The sequence below is a fragment of the Capra hircus genome (genome assembly GCF_001704415.2).
Source record: "Capra hircus breed San Clemente chromosome X unlocalized genomic scaffold, ASM170441v1, whole genome shotgun sequence".
Classification (NCBI taxonomy): domain Eukaryota; kingdom Metazoa; phylum Chordata; class Mammalia; order Artiodactyla; family Bovidae; genus Capra; species Capra hircus.
The window spans coordinates 21,161,054-21,175,397 of record NW_017189517.1 but is presented as its reverse complement, the minus strand read 5'-3'; positions in this window follow the sequence as shown (position 1 = coordinate 21,175,397).

Sequence of the window (14,344 nt, the reverse complement as noted above, 5' to 3'; positions counted from 1 at the left end):
TTTTCCCCCATGAATGGTTACCAGATCACTGTGTCCATGGGGGAATGCAAGCTAGGGACCTCCTCTTGCATCTTCTGACATTACTTTCTAGGTATAATTTTAAAAAACAGATAGGTGTTTTTTTGGTTTCAAGACTCAAAATTAGGTTTGAAATAAAGCTTACCTGATTTTCAATATGTCTCTTGGATAACTATCATTTTCACTTTGACTTTAGAATTTTGGGTATCTAAATTAAGCATAGCAAACTATGGTCCAGGGGCTGAAACTAGTCTGCCACTTGTTTTTGTCAATAAAATGTTGTTGTAACACAGCACACTTTTCTGCTACCATAGCAGAGTTAAGTAGTTGTGACAGAGATTCTATGGTTCACAAAGCCTAAAATATTTACTATCTGGCCATTTACAGAAAAACTTTGCTGATCCTTGGTATGATGATCAAATAATCATTTCTAAAATGATCAGCTTTGGACAAATGGCTGAGGTAGATAAAATATAAGATGGTAATCTCACAGTACCAGAAATTAAAGAATCACTTGGAAAAGGGTGAGGTCTGTTAAAAGGATAAACTGAGACAACTTGAAAGAGTTCCCAGGGACTAAATCTGAAGAGTTTTGAGCAGTAAAATAAAGTTAGTGTTGGATTGCAAATCAAAGTATAACATTAATATACATGAATCCATATTAATACAAGTCATTGAATCAATAAATATTTATGGGAGAAAGGACAAAACTTCCTCACCAAAAATATTAATCAATAAATGTGGAAGTAATGAAAAAAATAGAAAGTTACAATTAAAACAGCATAGTAATACCTGGTACAGGTTAGAGCCACAGAAGGATAATAAAAGGAGTAGGAAAAAATTAAGAAGAAAGACGATATTTACGTAGCCTTGAAAATATTTTCCCCTGAATTTTTAAATAATTATTGTGGTAGATTTTAGCATAAGTCCACAAATTCTTTGGTACACTTTTTTCAAGAATTGAGTTTGATTCCCTTCTTTTCATGTATGGGCTATAATAACTGATAAAATAGTAACTTGGCAGTTACCCCCTTAACAAAGTGATCAAATTCAACATCAACAGTAATCTCTTATACCAAGTAACACTTCTTATAAAGTGATGAGAAAGGTACTTTATCACTGTGGTATTCTTCCTGAAGATCTGTAACCTTGGTATCATGAAATTAAAAAAAACAAACAAACAATTGAAGAATGCTTTACAAATAGCTAACTAGTGATATTCAAGTGTGTCAAGATCATGAAATACAAGGTAACATTGAGGAACTTCCAAAAATTAAAAGAGAACAGGATAAATGATAACTAAATGGAATGTGGTACCTCGAATTACATCCTGGAAAGGAAAATAAAAATTATTAAGCTGTATTGTAAGCTGTCTTACATAATTTATTTTATAGCAAATTCATTATAATCATACACTGTGCCCAATTTATGCAGTGTATTTTCCAAATTCTTGTTCATATAAGTTTTGGAAAGGCTCTATTAAAAATGTTAAACTGCATTCTTTAACATAGGACTTTGTAGAATTTTTAATATATCAATGTGTTCTATGAATCTTAAACAGCATATACAGTATAAAGTTTTCCTAATGTCTGACCATAGATCAATATTGCATTGAAGATCTCATAGGATTTGTGTAGGAAAAAACCAACACAGACTTTCCTTTAAATGACACAGTTATACCCTTATTGCCTTAGAGTGATATTAGCTCCTTTTCTACTTTAATATTTGTTAAGTTTTAATATGTTCCACTTATTATACTAAGTGTTTTATATACACTATGTCATATAATATTCAAAACAACCCTGTGAAATAATTGCCCAGGTAAGAATTTATTCACTGAAATGCAGTCAAAATGTGTTTAAGGGCCTATGATGATAATAAACCTTTGCCCATCTGACTACGAACCTAATGTCTTTAACCACTAGAGTGCTTGCCTGAACTAATGTCATGCTGTTCCTAAATAAGACAGAGTAATTAGGCATATATCTGGTTAGACACTTTAATACTCATTTAGGAATTTCCATGGAGCCATGTTCTATTACCTCTTAGATTACTCTTTTATAGTAACATCTAGAAATCTTTCTAACTCTTAGATTTGTAAACTATTACACATGGACATCAGCAAATAGTTAATACCGAAATCAGACTGATTATATTCTGTGCAGCCAAACATGGAGAAAATCTATAGATTCAGCAAAAACAAGACCTGGAGCTGATTATGGCTCAGATCATGAACTCTTTAATGTCAAATTCAGACTTAAATTGAAGAGAGTAGGGAAAATCACTAGACCATTCAGGTATGACTTAAGTCAAATCCCTTATGACTATACAGTGGAAGTGATAAATGGATTCAAGGGATTAGGTCTGATAGAGCACCTGAAGAACTATGGACAGAGGTTTGTGACATTGTATAGGATGCAGTGATCAAGACCATCCACCCAAAAAAAAGAAATGTAAAAAGGTAAAATGGTTGTCTGAGGAGGCCTTACATATAGCTGAGAAAAGAAGAGAAGCTATAGGCAAAGGAGAAAAGGAAAGATATATCCATTTGAATGCAGAGTTCTAAAGAATAGCAAGGAGAGATAAGAAAGCCTTCTTCAGTGATCAATGCAAAGAAATAGAGCAAAACAACAGAATAGGAAAGACTGGAGATCTCTTTGAAAAAAAATTAGAGATAACAAGGGAAAGTTTCATGCAAAGATGGGCACAATAAAGGACAGAAATGGGATGGACTTAACAGAAACAGAAGATATTAAGAAGAGGTGGTGAGAATATACAGAAGAGCTATACAAAAAAAAAAAAAAGATATTCATGATGCAGATAATCGCAATGGTGTGATCACTCACCTAGAGTCAGAATCCTAGAATGCTAAGTCAAGTGGGCCTTAGGAAGCTTCATTATGAACAAAGTTAGTGGAGGTGAGAGAATCCCAGTTGAGTAATTTCAAATCCTAAAAGATGATGCTGTGAAACTGTTGCACTCAATATGCCAGCAAATCTGGAAAACTCTGCAGTGGTCACAGGATAGGGAAGGTCAGTTCTCATTATAATCCCAGAGAAAGGCAATGCCAAAGAATGTTCAAACTACTGCGCAGTTGCACTCATCTCACATGCAAGAAAAGAAATGCTCAAAATTCTCCAAGCTAGGCTTCAATAGTATATGAACTGTGAACTTCCAGATGTTCAAGCTGGACTTAGAAAAGGCAAAGGAACCAGAGATCAAATTGCCAACATCTGTTGCCTCATTGAAAAAGCATGAGAGTTCCAGAAAAACATCTATTTCTGCTTTATTGACTATGCCAACGCCTTTGACTGTGTGGATCACAACAAATTATGGAAAATTCTTAAAGAGATGGAAATACCAGACCACTTGACCTACCTCCTGAGAAATCTGTATGTAGGTCAAAATGGAATAGTTAGAACTGGACATGAAACAACAGACTGGTTCCAAATCCAGAATGGAGTACATCAAGCTTGTATATTGTCACCCTACTTATTTAACTTATATGCAAAGTATATCATGTGAAATGCCAGGCTGGATGAAGCACAAGCTGGAATCAAGATTGCCGGGAGAATTATCAATAACCTCAGATATGCAGATGACACCACCCTTATGGCAGAAATCAGAGAAGAGCTAAACAGCCTCTTGATGAAAGTGAAAGAAGAGAATGAAAAAGTTGGCTTAAAGCACAACTTTCAGAAAACTAAGATCATGGCATCCGGTCCCATCACTTCATGGAAAATAGATGTGGAAACAATGGAAACAGTGAGAGACTTTATGTTTTGGGGCTCCAAAATCACTGCAGATGGTGACTGCAGCCATGAAATTGAAAGACGCTTGCTCCTTGGAAGAGAACCTATGACCAACTTAGACAGCATATTAAAAAGCAAAGACTTTATTTTTCCAACAAATGTCCGTCTAGTCAAAGCTATGGTTTTTCCAGTAGTCATGTATGGATGTGAGAGTTGGACTGTAAAGAAAGCTGAGTGCCAAAGAATTGATGCTTTTGAACTGTGGTGTTGGAAAAGATTCTTAAGAATCCCTTGGACCACAAGGAGATCCAACCAGTCAATCCTAAGGGAAATCATTCCTGAATATTCATTGGAAGGACTGATGCTGAAGCTGAAACTCCAATACTTAGGCCACCTTTTGGGAAGACCTGACTCATTGGAAAAAGCCCTGATACTGGAAAAGATTGAAGGAGGGAGGAGAAGGGGAAGACAGAGGATGAGATGGTAGGATGACATCACCAACTGGATGGACATGAATTTGAGCAAGCTCTGGGGGTTGGTGATGGATACGGAAGCTTGGTGTGCTCAGTCCATGGGGTTGCAAAGAGTAGGACATGACTGAGCAACTGAACTGAGCTAATCTAGAATATAGACATTACTATATTTTAAAAAGCAGTTTATAAAAATAATTCTTACACATTTGTTTTGTTCTTTCTGTTTAGTCACTAAGTCTTGTCCAACTCTTTGCAATCCCATGGACCAGACTTTCTAGGCCAGAATAGTGGAGTGGGTTGCCATTTCCTTCTCCAGCATATCTTCCTGACCCATGGATTGAATATGAATCTCTTGCATTGGCAGGCATTGGCAAGAGTATTTTTTACTATCTGAGCCACCAGGGAAGCCTACACATTTGTCTTAGGTCAATAGAGCAATTGATGAGTTGGAGTAATCTGTTATAAATTCTTAAGCAAGTGTCATTGACGATTAATTTGGTATAAATTTAAAACCCTCATATTTCTTTAAAACAAATACAAGTATACTTACATTTTTTCCAAGCATGAGAAAACTGGAACACTAGAAAACTGAAGCCTCTAATATATGAAATATACTCTAATGTATTGAAAGCTACCAAAGTTGATAAATATCAACATTGGGAAATTATCTAGTTTTTTTTGTCAATTTGTAACACCAGCAGTTAGAATAGCATATGGTAATATTAAGTATTTAGTATAGTTGAATGAATACATTAATTCAGAAGTACCCCCAAAAAAGTCCTAATTAATTAAAATTTCATTCCAAATCCCTCATGCCCAAATATATTTTAAATAAGTAACTTTTCTTGGTTTCTATTTCATTTTTGTTGTTGGGACTGAAGGGTGTAGATAAGAATATTCCTTCCCCTCATTCAGTACTATAGAACTGAAAGGTTCTTGAAGATCATTTTTCTAAGCATCTCACCTTAAAAAAAAGGTAAAGCCCAGATTTGTTAAGAAGTAAATTGACATCCTGGAGATTATACAGGGAATCATCATATTTCTTCTAAGAATTTGTTATTTAACATTCTCCCCACCTTCAAATGTTCAACTAAGTGCTTCTTCTTTGTCCTTCCAAAAGAGTGCATGCATATTTCTAATTCTGTACTAACTTTTGATAAATTTATTGAATATCAGATCCATTTACTTGATTATAAATATTTTGAAAATAAAGTTTCTTTAGACTCACAATTGCATGCACAAATATACACACACATGTACAAAGCTTGTGTTTGGTACATTTCAACAAATATTTATTACCTGAACAAAATTATTAAGTGAAAGACTAGGGGCTGAATATGTGCTGGGGAAAAGCAGTCTCACATTCAGGCTTTTGACTTCCACTTGGTCTCATAAGAATGGGCCTTGGCCCTGGAACACTTCCTAAGAGATAAGTTGTCACAGCTTATGCTGGACTTATCACCTTGTGTGGGAATATAATTTCCTGGATCATACTCAAGGTGTATTCCATTGTTAGGTTTAACTATGTGCACCATATGGCACCTGGCCAATCCCTCTGCTGTATATGTCCCATTTTGGAAGGGGACAGAGTCTTTCTGTTGTAGCCTGAAGTGGATTCACACAAGCTAATTGCCCTATGTCTGCTACTGAGAGGGACTCACTGGTCATGGGAGACTATGTCCACTACTGAAGTTGATCTTCTTCTGCCTCTTCTCTATGTAGTAAACCACTTTTCAACCCAGTGTTTGGTTGTGTTATTTTCCTTGGTAATGCTGATATCCAGATGCAGTTGGCAGAAGTGCTCAGACTTCTACTCCCGACAATAGGCAACAGAGATTACTTGCTTGACAATATGATTCTTTCCACAACATTATCTTGCCACTTCCCTAATTTCATTTTTAAGTCTATTTGAAAATAAAACTGCATAACCTATGTGGAAATTGGTTTTCTACTGAAATAGGTTTGTCTGCTTCAGACTCTTCAAGATGCTGTAAGATATCCAAAAGTAAAATATAAAAACTAAGAGAAACTCTTTGAAGAAGAATGGGTTTTTAAAATTCCCAGAGTGAAGGGAAGGACATGAAATGTCCAAAATACTGAAATGTACAAGACAGAAAACTGAGTGGTTGCTTAGAACTTGGAATGGAGGAGATGAATAGTAACTATTAATGGGTTGGAGGTTTCTTTTGTGATAAGAAAAATATCCTAAAATCAGTTAATGATGATGGTCACACAAATCTGTGATTACTCTAAAAACCATTGAATTAGACACTTCAAAAGGTAAACTTTATGATCTATAAATATCACAATATAACTTTAAAAAATGCCCACCCCAGTGGAAGGAAATGGTCCATAGGAAAACAGGTGTAAATTACAATTTATATGCTTTATACCAGAAACGTAATATATTACCTACTCTGTACTTTTAAGAATGTATACAGAAGCAATGAAAAATAATCTATTATAATATAATAATATTTTGACCCAATTCCAGCTATAATACTTACTTGCTGTGTGACCAAGTTACTTAACTGCTTTCAGCTTTCATCCCCTCATGTGGGGCTATTAACAGTGCCTAATTCACAGGGTTGTTATAAGCATTAAATATAATTCTCATTTTTGTTTTACAGTATTTCCAGTTCCAACCTATTGTCTATAATTCTACCTGCATGATCATTTTTGCTTTGCTTTTCTGACTACGACAAATTTGCATATTTCAACTCTAGACTTTAATCTTTAGTCCCACAAGCATTTTCATTTTTATTCCTCTTCCTTTAATGTGGGAAAGTTACACATAAATACCTTCATTCTGCTACATCTTGCATGCATTAGGAATGAACGTCCTCAAGGTAAACTTACAGTATTTGAATCCCATCTCTAACATTATTAACTGTGACCTTTGATAAATCAATTGTTTTATTTTTTCATCTGTAAAGCAGGGAAAAAATTATTAGCATCATAGACTATATATTTTTGTATATATGATGCTAAAGATAGTACTTGATAAATAGCAAGTTCATAATAAATGTTTATATTAGCAATAATTAAGAGTCTATTACTTTTTATAAAAATCTTCAGCTCATGTATCCATAAACATTCCGATGTAGCTTGTATTTTATACTAAAGTCTTGTTCACCCTTTCCACCAGCCAGTTTCATCCTCTACTTTATCCCTAGGTATATTAGATAGCCCTTTGTGTACTATACAACCCTTTCCTTCTCATATTTATTTATTTATAATGATTTAAGTGCCTTGACAAAGTCCCATCCTCATAGTTTGTGTTCATTCAGTGTCTGATTCATGGATAATCAGAGAATTGCCTCTGAGATCACTGACTAATCTAGAGTAAATCATAAATTATGTCTGTTAAGCTTCTTGGATACAAAGGTTCAGAATAGGCAACAGGGATTCTCTACAATATATCCAGAATAAGTAATATGATCTCCATAATATCTAAGTATTCTTGATTTTTAGCAGAAAATAATTCAGAAATATGTGTCATCTTTGCAGTTAACCTCCTTAGGATCTAATAATTGAGAAACTTTGAAAAGTCAACTATTTTTCTTTGAAACATACAATGGATAGTTTCAAGTTTTCACAGATTGTTATAGAAAGTTTTGTGTTGCAGTCAAATTAAGGCAATATTTTGGTTAAGTATTATAGTAAATGATAGCTGTTCAGAGAAATTCAGTTGCTAGTTTTTTGTTAATGGCAGTGCCCTGGGCAAAGTTATGAAAGGCTCACAGCCATTACTGGCTGTAATACACCAGCACCTCCATCTATTAATGCAATTTTTTTCTCCCAACAAGTAAACTATTTTGAAACAGAATTGGTTATAATGGTATAATGAATTGGTATAATGTAGATTCTTTATTATTCATGATCTGATATATAGATTAAGTAGTAAATTACTGTTTGCCTTTGGAAACTATGAATATTGCTTTGAGGTCCTATAGATTTCTCTTTACTTATTCAGCTTCACTTGTTCTTGAGTTTTAGTAATCTAGTATGCATCACTGTCACTTTTACATTAGTACTGCTACCATGAGCATTTATGCTAATTTAATATATGTGCCAAAATTACTACTGTTAGCTTCTGAACTGAGAATTAAACCTCATAAAGTCAGCTAACTGTGTAGGATATTTCACTATATCACTGTCAATGAATCATAAAGTCTATAGTCCCTTTTGTGCATTGATTAGCTCAATAAATAGAGATATTTTCATTTACATAATAGATGAAAATGTGCCCCTACAATGCTCTTGAGCACCTCAGTTGAAATGTACAGTATTTTTCATAAGCAGCTGTTATCATCTCCTTAAGCTGTTGCTATGTGATAAAATCTTCTAGCGTATACTTGATATTTAGATATGTGTCAGTAGCTACGGACCTTGGAGATAAAAAATGTTACTTTCTTTTGTAAAAATCAGAGATAATAAAAGACTTAAAATGCGACAGATACATATCTGTAGCTGTAGATACTTTTTTGCTATATTTTTCATTTCTTTGATGTGTGATACATGATTTTTGCAGAAGATAACATTAAAATGAATTATTATATTCTTTATTTATAATTATATATTCTTGCAACAAATGAATCATTTCCCTTGTTCTTAAAATGAAATTTAACATTAAATTTGATACCATATGTTGATAATACACTCGATAACATGTGTTGATATTACTTTCATTTAAGCCATTTAAGATATGCCTTAAGCATTTATTTGTATCTCATTTGTACACTGAAGGAGGAAATGTCTACCTCTCTCAATATTCTTTCCTGGAAAATTCCACTAGCAGAGGAGTCTGGTGGGCTACAGCCCATGGGGTCAACTGAGCATGGCTCAGTGGTGGCAGCATTTGTACATATTTCCATTTTAAAAGAAATGACAAACATGTTCCTAACTACCATAAACTTAAATTGTTGGGAAGTAAGGAGTGACTGAGGAGCAATTAGGTATTCTGAGGGTGAATTGTTTCTACTGGTGGAGAAAATTACATTGGACCTGTAACTTCAACATGCATTGTTTTTCTTTAAACTTTTTTCTATAGGAATAATTTTGTGCTTTTTTTTTTTTAGTTGTAAAACTCTAGCTTTTAATACAATTCAAAGATTAAGTGAAAGAAAAACTGTTTTCAAAGAAAAATCTCCAGAACACCTCAGCATGCAAGATGGGTCATTCTTTAGGAATATCAGTATGTCTTAATAAAACATGATATTTTACATAGGTTAAAGTTCTAAGTTTAACAATAAGTATATGTATCTTTGGATGAAGCACAATCTGGAATCAAGATTGCTGGGAGAAATATCAATAATCCCAGATATGCAGATAACAACACCCTTATGGCAGAAAGTAAAGAGGAACTAGAGAACCTCTTAATGAAGGTGAAAGAGGAGAGTGAAGAGCTGGCTTAAAACTCAGCATACAAAAAACTAAGATCATGGCATCCAGTCCCATCATTTCATGGCAAATAGATGGGAAAACAATAGAAACAGTGAGAGTCTTTATTTTGAGGGGGGCTACAAAATCACTGCAGATGGTGACTGCAGCCATGAAATTAAAAGATACTTGTTCCTTGGAAGAAAAGCTATGACCAACCTAGCTTATTAAAAAGATTCATCTTTTTATTACAAAGATCCGTCTAGTCAAAGCTATGGTTTTTCCAGTAGCATGTGTGGATATGAGAGTTGGACTATAAAAAATTTGGGTGCTGAAGAATTGATGCTTTTGAAATGTGGTATTGGAGAAGACTCTTAAGAGCCCATTGGACTGCAAGGAGATCCAACCAGTCAATCCTAAAGGAAATCAGTCGTGAATATTCATTGGAAGAACTGATGCTGAAGCTGAAGCTCAAATACTTTGGCCACTTGGTGTGAAGAGCTGACTCATTGTAAATGACCTTGATGCTGGGAAAGATTGAAAACAGGAGGATAAAGGGATGGCAGAGAATGGCATGGTTGGATGGCATCACTGACTGGATGGACATGAGTTTGAGCAAGCTCCAGGTTTTGGTGATGGCCAGGGAAGCCTGGCATGCTGCAGTCCATGGTTCACAAAGTGTAAGACACGACTGAGTGACTGAACTAATACTTATCTTTCAAACATCAACTATTCCTTTATATTCTCGTCTAAATATTCTCAGTAGATACCTTCCCTAGTTACTTTGGTGGACACCACTAGATCTTTAGACAGAAGTTTCCTCTGTCAGTATTCTGCTACCATGATTGATTTACTAAACTTGTTTTTGGGGCAAAGGTGGGATGATTTGCGAGAATGGCATTGAAACATGTATAATATCATTTATGAAATGAATTGCCAGTCCAGGTTCAATGCTGGATGCTTAGTGCACTGGGACGACCCAGAAGGATGGTACGAGGAGGGAGGAGAGAGAGGGTTCAGGATGGGGAACACGTGTATGCCTGTGGCAGATTCATGTTGATGTATGGCAAAACCAATACAATACTGTAAAGTAATTAACCTCCAATTAAAATAAATTTTAAAAAAAGATTAAAAATAAATAAATAAAAGAGCAAAATGTTATTTTAAAAAAATGGAACCCCTCCTTTCTCCCCAGTGAATAGATTTTATAAACTATTCTGTAGTTTGCTTAAGGATTTCAATATGCTAGCTACATCCCTTAAGGGATCACTTACTATTTATAACCCTCAGAGTAACTGCACCATGCTATTATTTGAGGAAAGCTGGGAAAGAAATCATTTTTTCCTGGGAAGGAAGACCCAAGGTTTATTACAAGCATGCTACTATACTTAATTGGAGAAGGCAATGGCAACCCACTCCAGTACTCTAATTACACTAGGTCCTAATCTGGGGTTTACAAAAGGAATGAGACAATGAAAAGTAAGCAAATAACAGACGATAGTGATTTTAGAAGTGCTGAATGTTTTAAAATAGCAATAGTCTCTTGACAGCATCCTTATCTGCAGACATTTCCATCAGCATGGCAGGAATATAGTTGCTATCATCAAATATAAAGCTGCACAGTCACTGAAATTTGTTAGAATGAAGCCCTGTGCACTGTTCCCAAGTGCTCTTGGTCATCTGAATTGATTTTTGCCACTGGGAATAGTGGAAACGCCTCTCCCGAATTAAATGGCCTAACAGTATATCATATTGTAAAAGTCAAATACAAAAGAATTTGATCTCCAGATTATTTTTATGTAGTAAATTTCATGATTTTATTTATTTTTAAAGAGTTTAAATCCAAGTGAATATATCTTTTCCAGTTTTGTTGAGATATAATTTACATTCATCACTGTATAATTTTAAGGTATACAGCATGATTTGATTAACATATACTGTGAAGTAACTGCCACAATAAGTTTAGTTAACAGCCATCATCTCATGTAGATACAAAAAAGAGAAAGAAAAAAGGTTTTCTCCCTTGTGATGAGAACTCTTACGGTCTACTATTTTAATAACTTTCAAATACCATACAGCAGCCTTAGCTATACTCATCATATTGTGTGTTACATACCTGATACTTGTATAACAAAAATGTTGATCAATAGTCAATCTAAGAAATAAAAAAATTATTCAAACCAACCTGAAAATTATAACCTGGCAAACATCTTTCAGAAAGCTCTAAGGAGTGTTCAAAAGAGGTAATGGGGTAAATCAGTATATATGTGATTTTAGAGAAGAAATACATGCATTCAAGTACATATCTTGGTAGAAGGTTACTGCTATTTGCAAGGTACAGCTATCTTAGTTAATGGTTTTAGTGCTTTTCTAAGTATAGGAAGATGCAAGAAACTGAGTTTATAAAAATTTCTTTTGAAAATATTTAAATATCTCATGGCCTGTTCTGTCAGTTTTCCCAGAGCACTGAATGCCTCATCCTGATCTTTCAGCAACTGAACTGGCTAATGACTTGATTCTTATAGAACTAGATGATAGGCAAAATTACTTATTTTAGAATCACCTCACTTATGGCCTTATTAATATTTCTACCAAGATTTGCGAGGCATTTCCTGATCTGCCGGGGTCCAGCCTCAGCAGAGTCCAGGGATACCCTCAGGATGAACGGCATTGGCAAGAGCAGAGAAAAAGAAAATGAGAGAGAGAGAGAGAAAGAATGACACGGGGAGACCAAGCTTAGGTGAAGCAAGGCCCATAGCTTTATTTTCAAAAGGAGCTTTTATACCCTGACTTGTACATAGAAGGAAATGAAAGATGCAAGGTCATGCAGAGTCAGCCCAAACACTCCAGCAGTTTTGCCCTTATTGAAACCAGGATTTTTTTCTGTATGCCTTTCCATAAACAAGGGTCTAATGTTATGTACATTATCTTCTGGCCTGGATGCCTGTTGACATTTTATGACCCTTTTTTGATAAAGGTTGATCAACCAGAAAATTTGTTATCCCTTGAAGTGTTTTTTTTTCTTTATATTTCTAATCTGTGTCAGCCTCAGAAAGTAATAAACAGAGTTACATTCTCATGGAGCAAAGGTGCAGTGGGTCACAACAAAGAAAGAACTTATTAGCTCAAAGGTCTGATGTGCTTAATACCAAGGCTACTACTTGTTTTTCTTACATTCCAACTACATTAACTAATGCACTCCCAGGTGCACAGTGAATAAGGGATATGGGAACTTGACAGCAAGCATTGGCCCAATAATGAAGCCCTTTACCAGTACTATTCTAATACTTTTTCACCCCTTAAAGGGCTTTATGCCCATTAGGACTTTTAGAATGTTTAGGCTTCCCATGCCTTTCATGGTTGGGAAGTTTGTGAACAATCATGTGCATTAGTTGCAAGAGTATGTATAAACCTGCCAAGCAAGCTAGAATGCTAACAGGGGGGTTTGAATTGAAATACTCCTTTCAGGCCCAGGAGATTTATCAACTAGAACCCTAAGTTGATTTTCTCCAGAGAAAGGTGGAAAGGCCCTGTTAATAGGTGGATAGCCCTGTTAACGTCAGAAGAGTTGGTGAAAGGCATAATATAGTAAAGAGTAGACAGACAGATTTTGGTTTGGGGTAGATGCTTGAGCAGGCCCAGGGAGTCCCTGGAGTCCTGATCCGCCTTGCCTGTCATGTCTCCTCCACATGACCTTGTCATGGGTGGGATCTCCCGTGCTGGCTCCCGGCACTGATCAGTATGTTCATGGCACTAGGAACATCCATTCCTAGGTCAAATGAAGATTCCATTGACAGACACTTGGTATGCTATTATTGGACCAGGTCCTGTTAAGAGTAGCCAAAAACCTCTAGACTGCCTGTCTTATTAGTCTGTCATGGTCCACAAAATGGTGTTTTTTTTTGTTTTTTGTTTTTTTTTTTTTTGCTTTTTCCCATATCTAGAGTTCATCTATTACAATCTTACCATTTCATCTCAGTTCAGTCTCAGTCATCTCTGACTCTGTGACCCCATGGACTGCAGCATGCCAGCCTTCCCTGTCCATCACCAACTCCTGGAGCTTGCACAAACTCATATCCATGAAGTCAGTGATGCCATCCAACCGTCTCATCCTCCGTCATCCCCTTCCCCTCTTGCCTTCATTCTTGCCCAGCATCAGAATCTATTCTAATGAGTCCGTCCTTCACATCAAGTAGTCAAAGTATTGGAGTTTCAGCTTCAGCATCATTCAGAAATACTCATTTCTTCCAATGAATATTCAGGACTGAGTTCCTTCAGGATTGACTGGTTTGATTCCTTCCAGTCTAACGGACTCTCAAGAGTCTTCTCCAATACCACCTTTCAAAAGCATCAATTAAGCAGTGCTTAGCTTTCTTTATAGTAAAACTTTCACAGCCTTACATGAATACTGGAAAAACCATAGCTTTGACTAGACAGGCCACTGACAACAAAGTAGTATCTGTGTTTTTTAATATGCTGTCTAGGTTGATCATAGCTTTTCTTTCAAAGAGCAAGTGTCATTTAATTTCATGGCTGCAGTCACCATCTGCAGTGATTTTGGAGCCCAAGAAAATAGAGTCTGTCACTGTTTCCGTTGTTTTCCCATCTATTTGTCATGAAAATCATGGATGCCATAATCTTACTTTTCTGAATGTGGAGTTTTAAGCCAACTTTTTAACTCTCTTCTTTCACTTTCATCAAGAGGCTCTTAAGTTTCTC